This window comes from Rutidosis leptorrhynchoides, chromosome 1 (genome assembly GCF_046630445.1).
Source record: "Rutidosis leptorrhynchoides isolate AG116_Rl617_1_P2 chromosome 1, CSIRO_AGI_Rlap_v1, whole genome shotgun sequence".
Lineage (NCBI taxonomy): Eukaryota > Viridiplantae > Streptophyta > Magnoliopsida > Asterales > Asteraceae > Rutidosis > Rutidosis leptorrhynchoides.
In genome coordinates this window covers 684,380,055-684,390,550 of record NC_092333.1, presented here as the reverse complement: position 1 = coordinate 684,390,550, position 10,496 = coordinate 684,380,055, and the positions used below count along the sequence as shown (strand labels likewise).

General features: G+C 31.2%; 1 non-coding gene across 1 annotated transcript; it reads right to left on the bottom strand.

The window, feature by feature from the left end:
- Positions 1 to 6,443: 6,443 nt before the first annotated feature.
- LOC139886899 (small nucleolar RNA R71) lies at positions 6,444 to 6,550 on the bottom strand. Its single transcript, XR_011772759.1, has one exon. It is a non-coding gene; the product is annotated as a small nucleolar RNA R71 (small nucleolar RNA).
- Between the last annotated feature and the right edge of the window lie 3,946 nt (positions 6,551 to 10,496).

The following is a 10,496-nucleotide window of genomic DNA, read 5'->3' as shown; positions in this document are numbered from 1 at the left end:
TTAAAACACTTCAATAACTATAATATATCATAATGATATGCTAACTTAACAAGATATAACTTGGTTTTACAAAGAACACCTTAAAAACTGAATCTAGGAGTGCAACCGGGGGCTGTTTTGGGTTGGATAATTAAAAACCATCTTGAACTTTGAATTGGAAGTTCATGTTCTGAAAAAATGATATTTCTTATGAATATGTTAACACATAAAAATTTCATGGTTTAACTCAAAGTGTAAGTATTTTTAGAAAAATGATCATTAAATGTTGTTTTTATGATGGAAAATGATCACTTTCATAAGTTTTACCAAAGTTTGACCTATAATCTGTGATTTCAAATACAAACTAAGGTATTTTCAGTTCATATTCTTAAAATTTGACTCGATCCAAGGAAGTGGCAAGTTGAACCAACAAAAACGGAGTTGTAATGAAGAAACTACGACTAAAACAAGATTGGGTATCCGAAGCTAGTTTAGCTACGAAAATATTTGGAGATAAAGTAAATTAATCATATATTTTCTAATTAATATGATATTTTATATATAATTACTTATGATTTGATTTTATATATTTCAGGACCACCCGTAAACAACACGAGAAGATTAATCATAAGACCTCATGATTGTACGCAACACGTCATTTGACAACACGGTACTTTATGTACGCAACACGTCATTTGACAACATGGTACCATGGGTCGAGATTAATTCTGATCAATACGAATACGATGGGGTCTTTATTTATTTTATTGAGCAACTAATTGTGGACCACTAACATCGGACTGCTAACTACGGACTAAGAAAATATTAAAAGTATTATAAGTATATATATATATATGTAACGATTACTTGAAAAGAAAATATGTTGATATATTATATATATATGGTTAGGTTCGTGATATCTATCGGAGACCAAGTCGAGTTAAATACCTTCAAGGCAAAAGTGAGTATATAGTCCCACTTTTAAACTCTAAATATTTCGGGATGCGAATACATGCATTTTATGATTTACGTTATGGACACAAGTGATAAAAAAATATATTCTACGTTGAGTTGTACCACTGGCATACTTCCCTGTAGCTTGGTAACCACTATTTACATGTGGTATTGTAAACGCGAATCCTGTTGATAGATCTATCGGGCCTGCCAACCCCAACCGGACTGGACGACCAGTATTCAACGGTTGCACAGTACTTCGTTTCGGTGACTACACTTGGTACGGTGTAGTAAGATTTCATAATAAATGGAATATGCGACGTTGATTAAATGTTAAGTATGATTATCAAGTGCTCAACAACTTAGAATATTTTTATTAAAACGTTTATGTATATGAAATCTTGTGGTCTATATTTATAATGCTGCTAGCATTAAACCTATATCTCACCAACTTTATGTTGACGTTTAAAGCATGTTTATTCTCATGTTCCTAGAAGTCTTCCGCTGTTTGAATATATGTTAGAGAAACCATGTGAATGGAGTCATACATGTTTTATTCGAGGAAGCATTGCATTCACAAAATCATCACCGTGTATTTATTTTGACTGCATTGTCAACGGAAGTATTCTTGTACACTGTTATTTACGGTGATTGTCTATATGTAGAAATCATCAGATGTCGAAAACATTGAATTTTAAATATTCATTTATGGTATATCTTTTCAAAAGAATGCAATGTTTATAAAACGTAACATATAGAGGTCAAATGTCTCGTGATGTAATCATATGTTATTGTATTCGTCCCTATGGATTGGGTCGGGTCGTTTCAGGACTATATACTCACCATACTGTATTTTGTAGTAAAAATACATATAACATCATTGAACAAGTGTAAGGTTGGCCTCGGATTCACGAACCTATATCAATACGATATATATTAACACATATAATTATAATCGAACATATTTATATATTATTATTAATGATATATTTGTTATATTTTAATAACTTATAGATGTCATAAATAATTTAATTAAATATATCTATTTTATATGCTTTAGATAAATAATTAGTAAGAATATTAATATAGTTATGTTGAATGTATTAAATGTAGTTACTTATAAATAAAAATATTGGTTTGTCATAATAATAATTATAGTAATGGTAGTAATAATAAAATTAAAATTTTATTTAATTTGTAACTTAATTGTTTCTATAATAATATTTTTTATCTATACTCATAATAATAATAAGAATGTTATTAATTTTAAAAATGAAAATAATAATAATAATAATAATAATAATAATAATAATAATAATAATAATAATAATAATAATAATAATAATAATAATAATAATAATAGTAATAATAGAAATTATAAAATAGCTACCTTATTGTAACAACCCTTAAAAAGAACTAAATGCCTCTACCAAGGTTTGAACCCACAACCTCACGTTAACTAGACACCACACCAAACCACTCCGCTGTTACTTCATATCTGATTTAGTACCCAAACTAAATTTCTTAACCCGTTTTTAATTTCATTTCGGCCCAACAATAAATTTGAAATGGATCTTAGCCCAGCAGCAAATATATAAGCCCAACCTGCAATCTAATTTTAGGTTTAATCGGCCCAATTCACATCCCTTACTTTAAATTAACCGATGGGTGTATGTGAGTTGATTTTATTCGACTCAGACAATTGAAGTGGCATCAAAGAAATCGATTCAGATTATTGGTTTGTCAATCGATCGATCTGGACTAGAAGAAGGCAGATGCAACAAATTTCGAACATGTGAGCAGCAATCTTTAACAAAGGGTGTTTGGTTTTGGTGTCTGTTCGAATCAAGAAGAAGAACTCGACAGGGATTGTATCGATTATCATCACCATCGATCAAATCATGAAATCGGTTCATCAATTGATCAGGTAGATAATTAGTTCATTTATATTCTTATTTTCCTCATCCATTTATATACTCTGTATTTTCGAGTAGTTATAAATGGTGTTTTGAAAGGTTTATTGATAATCGATTAAAGTTAATGAATTGCTTGTGGGTTCGGTTTGTTGGGTCTTCGAACGGGTGTAGTAGTCAATCAACAGGAAGAGGGTAGCTGCAGCGAAAAAAATGGGTTGTGTTTGTGATTGGAATAGAGAAATAGAAGTGAGCTGTAGAAAATATGGGTTCGGTGATGGTTCAAAGAAATAGGAACGATTATCACATCAGCAACAATCAAGAGCAACAGTTTCTTGGAGATGATTTTAGAATAGAGAGAGATATAAAAGAGAGAGGAAGAGATGGTGGTTTGTTTGGTTTGTACAGAAGGTGAAACAGTACGGCAGCAGCAGTAGGCGACTTTGGTGGTGTTTAAGTGGGTTTTGATTTAAACTTGAGATAGCAGTAGGTATGTCGAACAGGTTTGTTTCAGACAGAACTAAAAATAAAAATTAGAAACCATTCGTAGCAGGTTTACGAGTGGTGATTGGTTGGATTATGATTATGAAGGTGGTTCCTTTGGTTAAACCAAAAATAGAAGTGAACGTACAGTAGCAGCAAATAACCTTCATCATCTTTGAATTACACGAATCGTGTGATTTCCTACACTAAACGCGTATTTATTATCTTCTTTTAATTATTCATCGTATTCTTTATTTGTCATCATCATCTTTCATGATTTTCATTTGATCCTAACAAGAACTAAATCAGAGGATTAAAAGCAGCATCTGCAGGTTTTATGGTGGTGTTTAGATGTTGTGATGGAAGTGGTGACTTAAAGGTGATGGGTTTTGATGAGGGTGGTAAAGAATCATGAAGAAGAGATGAGGTTTATGGGAGTGGCGTTTGACGGTGGTAGCCTGTGGAAGTGGCGGTGTACGAGTATGGTGGAGATGTGGGTGTGTGTTGATTTGGTGGGAGAGTAGAACAAGACTACAATTTGTGATATAGAAAACAAGAGATGCATATGTGTGGTTTGTATGTAAACGTATGTATGTATATATATATATTACATTTATGTGTTAAGTGGGGAACAAACACAGTAATAGCATTAATAATATCTAGATTTTTAAACTGATTACTCAAAAATCTACAAGATTGATGGTGTCACTTTTGTCTAGCATAAATCATCTTTACCTTTATATATATCTATGATAGATATGATTAACAGAATGATTGACTAGAATTTCCACGTATACCAATTTAAAACAGTAATCTTGATAATAATTCACATTCACGAATTCATTTAACGAATTGTGAATTGGAATATATAATATAATAATAATTATAATATAATTTAAATTTAGAACGTGTGATTAGCCATCGTCTACTATTTCATTCGTGGACTGAAATTCGTGCTCCATTGATTATTAGTGACGGATAAAGGTTCTCAGAAAAATTCCAAAATTTTAGATTAACTATATTTATTTATTTTGGTCATTATGGTGTAAAATTCGATCATTTACTATTTAAAATTTATTAAACAAAAGTTAACTCACTATCCACTCCCGATCTCAGGTAAAATATAGAAAAATTCAAAACTTAACAAATAGCTCCTAAATTCATACATAGATACGTTTTAAATAATAATTTTCAAAATGTCATTTAATAACAACAACATATAATATTTCAAATTATATTTCCAGTTGTTATATATATATATATATATATATATATATATATATATATATATATATATACACACACACACATATCTATTACAAGTAGTTGTTCGTGAATCATCAGGCATAGTTAAAGGGTGATAGATTACTTGAATGTAGATTTCAACACTTTCGAGACTCAACATTACAGATTTTTCTTTTCGTGTCGGAAACATATAAAGTTTAAGGTTTAAATTTGGTCGGAAATTTCCGGGTCATTACACTGGGCCATGCGATCGCATGACCCCAACGCTAAAAAATCATGCGGTCGCATGAGTCGACCTGACAGGCCACAAACCTGGTACGCATTAATTACTTAGGGTTTAATTTTTTTTATTATTATTTTTATTATTAGGGTTTACATTAAATATTACTAGTAATAATTTGTATCTAGTTTTAATTTATATTTTGTAATATTAAGTTTTAATATTATTATTAAATATATAAATTAATACTTTTATAATATAATAATATAAAAATAAAAATTTTATTAAAATAAGTAATTTTATTATTTTTTATATCTTTTTATAAATTGTATATTTTAATCGTTTAATTCGTAATTTATATATTTATCATTCGTAACTAATTTTAAATTTAGTATTTTGCCATAGTAGCTCTAGATTTTTAGGTTTTGCCGTAAAATCCCTTAAGTGCTTTTTCTTTAGACTAAGACTTAGACGCTTTAGAATTTTGCGACGCCGTTTTAAGATTTTAGTATTTTTTTAAGTTATTGCCGTTTTGGATATAGAATTCCTTTTAAGCTTTAATACCTTTAGGTGCAACTTTTTAATTTTTAGTTTTTAGACTTTTAAGTTTCGGCGTTTTTCTTTCTTATTTTTATTTTTCGACGCGCTCTTTTTTTTTTTTTTTTTATTTCTCGACGCTCTAGTTTTTAGGACATAGAATTTTCTATTTCTTCTCTAAAATTTCAAAACGAAAAATTATTTTAAGCGGTTAAATTGATAGACATCCAAAATTTTCTAGTTCACAGTAATAGTTGGATTTGTTAGTGGTGAGTTGTGGGCTTCCGATTTAAAGGGTCCTGGCTACCTGCTGCATCTATTGGCTATTCGAAACGTGGGCAAAATCAGAAAAGTCTATTAATTTGATAGCTTATATAATTTTTATCTTTTATAACTAATAGGATATTCAGTGAATGCACCGAGCAAAACGTTCACCACCTTTCATACGTTCACCACCTGTAACTCGATCAAGACATCTAGCCAATATTATCGCTGTTGATTTTTCTTTAGAATCATTATCTAGTCAAACAAGTACTCCAACTCAAAATCCCGATAATCCATTTTTTTGAACCCGACTTCAAAATTGAAAACCCGGGGGATATTCAAGGACAATTCAGAGATCCTGAACCACTAATATTTCCTCCGGAACCACAAATCATTCAACAAGAGATTGTCGAGGAAGAAACCATTAAATCAGAATCCTCTAGTGATTGGTATTCAACAAATTCAATTATGGAAGTAACGGAACCTCTACGTATGGAAGATCGAATGAGAGCTACACGCACTGGCCAAGGTCACGCCATTATTAAACCAGACATCAATGCGCCAGATTATGAAATCAAGGAACAAATCCTACACATGGTAACTAATCAATGCCAATATAGTGGTACGCCAAAAGAAGAAATGAACATCTTCGAACCTTTAATAGGATCTGTACTCTATTCAAAATCAGAGAAGTTGAGGATGAACAGATCTATCTCATGTTGTTTTCCTGGACTTTAAAGGGAGAAGCCAAAGATTGGTTAGAATCGTTACCTGAAGGGCCGATTGACACATGAGATGTCTTAGTTGAAAATTTTCTTAAACAATTCTTTCCGGCATCTAAAGCCGTGAGACTTCAAGGAGAAATTGTTACGTTCACACAGAAGACAAATGAAACTCTATATGAGGCGTGGACAAGATTTGGAAAGTTATTGAGAGGATGTCCACAACATGGTTTAGACACTTATCAAATAGTACAAATATTCTACCAAGGTGTCGACGTTGCTACACGAAAAGACATCGACATAGCAGCTGGTGGTTCCATTATGAAGAAAAACGCAACTAAAGCTTACAAAATCATTGATAACACAGCCTCCCACTCACATGAGTGGCACCAAGAAAAAGATATCTTTCGTTCATCTAAAGCGGCTAGAGCCGATTCTAGCCATGACTTTGATTCCGTTTCCGTAAAAATAGATGCTTTCGAGAGACGAATGGAAAATATGAATAAAGATATTCACGCAATGCGAATCAATTATGAGCAATGCGGTGGACCACACTTAACAAAAGATTGTCACATTGAATAAAGGATGGAACAACGAGAGAATGTTTCCTATATGAACCAAAGGTCGGGAAATAATTATCAAAATAATTATCAACCGCCAAGGCCAAACTTTAATCGAAATCAAAACATTCTTTACAATCCAAATGGACCCAACAATAACTCGTACAACCAACAAGGTCCGAATAACCAACCAACTCAAAACAACACTTTCAATCAACAAAGACCTGGCTTATATAAACCACCACAACAAACCGAAGAGAAAAAGCCAAATCTGGAAGAAATGATGGCAAGGCTAATGGAATCTCAAACACAATTTATAACATCTCAAACCCAAATAAATGAGAGGTTTGATCAGTGATAGTTAAAGCTAAGGGGTATAAAATACTATTAAATTTTACAAGAAAATACTATTAAATACGATACAATTTTACACAAGATATTTATTTATTTATTGAATGGATATACTTAAACCTTGCTACAACACTTATAGGCAGTGTACCTAATCGTACAGTAGTGTAGTTTTTAGTAAGTCCGGTTCATTCTACAGGGAATCTTTTTCACAAAGCTTAACGCTATATTAGTTTAAATTTATAAAAATACAAATATATATATAAGTAATATTATTATTATAAGGGGGGTTTTTTACCGTTTAATGACCGGTTTGTCGATTTTAAAACTTTAGTCGCAGTTAAAACCAAATGTAAAATATTAAAAAGGACTTTAATTTAAAGCGTAAAGTAAATAACGATAATGAAATTGCGAATAATAAAAGTGCGATAAAATAAACTTGCGATAATTAAAAAGTACGATAATTAAAAGTGCAATTAAATACAATAACAATAAATAAAAATGCAATAATTAGAAGTGAAATTAAATATAAAATAAAGGAAATTAAATATGAAATAAAATAATTATGCTTATTTAAACTTCCGTAATCATGATGTTTGACGTGTTGATTTTAGTTTTATGCCCATGGGTTAATTGTCCTTTGTCCTGGATTATTTAATATGTCCATACGGATTTGTCCATAATAGTCCATCAGTCATAAATATAAAGAGCGAAAGCCTTCGTCAAATTATTCTTATTCCCGAAGTCAAATATTTCAACTAATTGGGGATTCGAATTGTAACAAGGTTTTAATACTTTGTTTAATGAATACACCAGGTTATCGACTGCGTGTAAACCAAGGTTTTACTACTTTGTTAACAATTACACAAATTACCCTTGAATGTAATTCACCCTGTTTCAACAAGTCTATTAACTATTAATCCAGTTCCGTGTCCGGTAAAATGAATAATTATTGGTATTTATAGATATCCCGCCCACCGTACCCAGTCAAGCGTAAGTGGTTATATATAAATAGGTCGAATTATAAGTTTGTATATTAAATTAACAAGGTATTGTTTAGTTAATATAAAACCCATTAATAGCCTATAGTCTAATTTCCACAAGTGTCGTTCTTTTATCCAAAACCCAATTATTGTACAAGGCCCAATTACCCAATTTTAGTAATTAGCCCAACATCATGATTACTTCGGTATTAAATAAGCATAATAATAACTTAGCTACGAGACATTAAATTAAAAAGGTTGAACATTACTTACAATGATTAAAAATAGTGTAGCGTTACACGGACAGAATTTCGACTTACACCCTTACAACATTCGCTAACATACCCTTATTATTAGGATTAAAATTAAAATTAAAATTAAAATATAAATTATAAATATAAATATTACATTTAGATAGATGGATGGATATATATGTTATATTTTTACGATCAGAATGCGCGAGCTTTATAGGCAGTTTCTAAATTTGGGGCTCCGCGATCAGAATGTACTCTATTCAAAATCAGAGAAGTTGAGGATGAACAGATCTATCTCATGTTGTTTTCCTGGACTTTAAAGGGAGAAGCCAAAGATTGGTTAGAATCGTTACCTGAAGGGGCGATTGACACATGAGATGTCTTAGTTGAAAATTTTCTTAAACAATTCTTTCCGGCATCTAAAGCCGTGAGACTTCAAGGAGAAATTGTTACGTTCACACAGAAGACAAATGAAACTCTATATGAGGCGTGGACAAGATTTGGAAAGTTATTGAGAGGATGTCCACAATATGGTTTAGACACTTATCAAATAGTACAAATATTCTACCAAGGTGTCAACGTTGCTACACGAAAAGACATCGACATAGCAGCTGGTGGTTCCATTATGAAGAAAAACGCAACTAAAGCTTACAAAATCATTGATAACACAGCCTCCCACTCACATGAGTGGCACCAAGAAAAAGATATCTTTCGTTCATCTAAAGCGGCTAGAGCCGATTCTAGCCATGACTTTGATTCCGTTTCCGTAAAAATAGATGCTTTCGAGAGACGAATGGAAAATATGAATAAAGATATTCACGCAATGCGAATCAATTGTGAGCAATGCGGTGGACCACACTTAACAAAAGATTGTCACATTGAATAAAGGATGGAACAACGAGAGAATGTTTCCTATATGAACCAAAGGTCGGGAAATAATTATCAAAATAATTATCAACCGCCAAGGCCAAACTTTAATCGAAATCAAAACATTCTTTACAATCCAAATGGACCCAACAATAACTCGTACAACCAACAAGGTCCGAATAACCAACCAACTCAAAACAACACTTTCAATCAACAAAGACCTGGCTTATATAAACCACCACAACAAACCGAAGAGAAAAAGCCAAATCTGGAAGAAATGATGGCAAGGCTAATGGAATCTCAAACACAATTTATAACATCTCAAACCCAAATAAATGAGAGGTTTGATCAGTGATAGTTAAAGCTAAGGGGTATAAAATACTATTAAATTTTACAAGAAAATACTATTAAATACGATACAATTTTACACAAGATATTTATTTATTTATTGAATGGATATACTTAAACCTTGCTACAACACTTATAGGCAGTGTACCTAATCGTACAGTAGTGTAGTTTTTAGTAAGTCCGGTTCGTTCCACAGGGAATCTTTTTCACAAAGCTTAACGCTATATTAGTTTAAATTTATAAAAATACAAATATATATATAAGTAATATTATTATTATAAGGGGGGGGTTTTTACCGTTTAATGACCGGTTTGTCGATTTTAAAACTTTAGTCGCAGTTAAAACCAAATGTAAAATATTAAAAAGGACTTTAATTTAAAGCGTAAAGTAAATAACGATAATGAAATTGCGAATAATAAAAGTGCGATAAAATAAACTTGCGATAATTAAAAAGTACGATAATTAAAAGTGCAATTAAATACAATAACAATAAATAAAAATGCAATAATTAGAAGTGAAATTAAATATAAAATAAAGGAAATTAAATATGAAATAAAAGAATTATGCTTATTTAAACTTCCGTAATCATGATGTTTGGCGTGTTGATTTTAGTTTTATGCCCATGGGTTAATTGTCCTTTGTCCTGGATTATTTAATATGTCCATACGGATTTGTCCATAATAGTCCATCAGTCATAAATATAAAGAGCGAAAGCCTTCGTCAAATTATTCTTATTCCCGAAGTCAAATATTTCAACTAATTGGGGATTCGAATTGTAACAAGGTTTTAATACTTTGTTTAATGAATACACCAGGTTAT